Genomic DNA, 1111 nt, shown 5'->3' with positions numbered 1-1111 from the left:
GCAGGGTTCTCAAACAAAAACACTGTGTTCTCAAACCAAAACACAGGGTTCTCAAACCAAAACGCAGGGTTCTCAAACCAAAACACAGGGCTCTCAAACCAAAACACAGGGTTCTCAAACCAAAACACAGGGCTCTCAAACCAAAACGCAGGGTTCTCAAACCAGAACACAGGGTTCTAAATCCAAAACAGAGGGTTCTCAAACCAAAACGCAGGGTTCTCAAACCAAAACACAGGGTTCTCAAACCAAAACACTGTTTTCAAACCAAAACGCAGGGTTCTCAAAACACTGTGTTCTCAAACCAAAACACAGAGTTCTCAAACAAAAACACAGGGTTCTCAAATAAGAATACTGTGTTCTAATACCAAAACGCAGGGTTCTCAAACAAAACTCAGGGTTGTCAAACCAAAACACAAGGTTCTCAAACAAAAACTCAGGGTTCTCAAAATAAAAAACAGAGTTCTCAAACCAAAACGCAGGGTTCTCAAACAAAAACTCAGGGTTCTCAAACCAAAGCACAAGGTTCTAAAACAAAAAAACAGGGCTCTCAAACTAAAACGCAGGGTTCTCAAACAAAAACACAGGGTTCTGAAACCAAAACGCAGGGTTCTCAAACAAAAACACAGGGTTCTCAAACCAAAACGCAGGGTTCCCAAAAAAAGAACACAGGGTTCTCAAACCAAAACACACAGTTCTCAAAATAAAACACAGAGTTCTCAAACCAAAATGCAGGGTTCTCAAACAAAAACTCAGGGTTCTCAAACCAAAACACAAGGTTCTCAAACCAAAACACAAGGGGCTCTAGTTTCGCAGACCTGGCGAGGCGCGGGCGCAGCGCAGCTGCGCTGCGCCAACTGGGTGTGGCCAAGTGGATTTTGCAAGTTTGGCACGCCGTGCGCCTTGGCGCATCTACTGCGCCGTTCCTCCTACCGGCGCAAGGGAGGAGAGAAGGCGTGGTGTGGGTTTGACACAGCCGATTCACTTTAAACCAATCAAATGAGCCCCTGTCCTCGCCTTTAAAATGCGCTGCGCGAAGGCGTAGTGGTAGTCTACACATTTGACATGGATGAAGAGAGCAGCCGCATCACACACGCACTGAGGCCAGTCTTGG

Source organism: Myripristis murdjan, chromosome 13 (genome assembly GCF_902150065.1).
Source record: "Myripristis murdjan chromosome 13, fMyrMur1.1, whole genome shotgun sequence".
NCBI lineage: Eukaryota > Metazoa > Chordata > Actinopteri > Holocentriformes > Holocentridae > Myripristis > Myripristis murdjan.
This window is presented reverse-complemented; position numbering follows the sequence as displayed.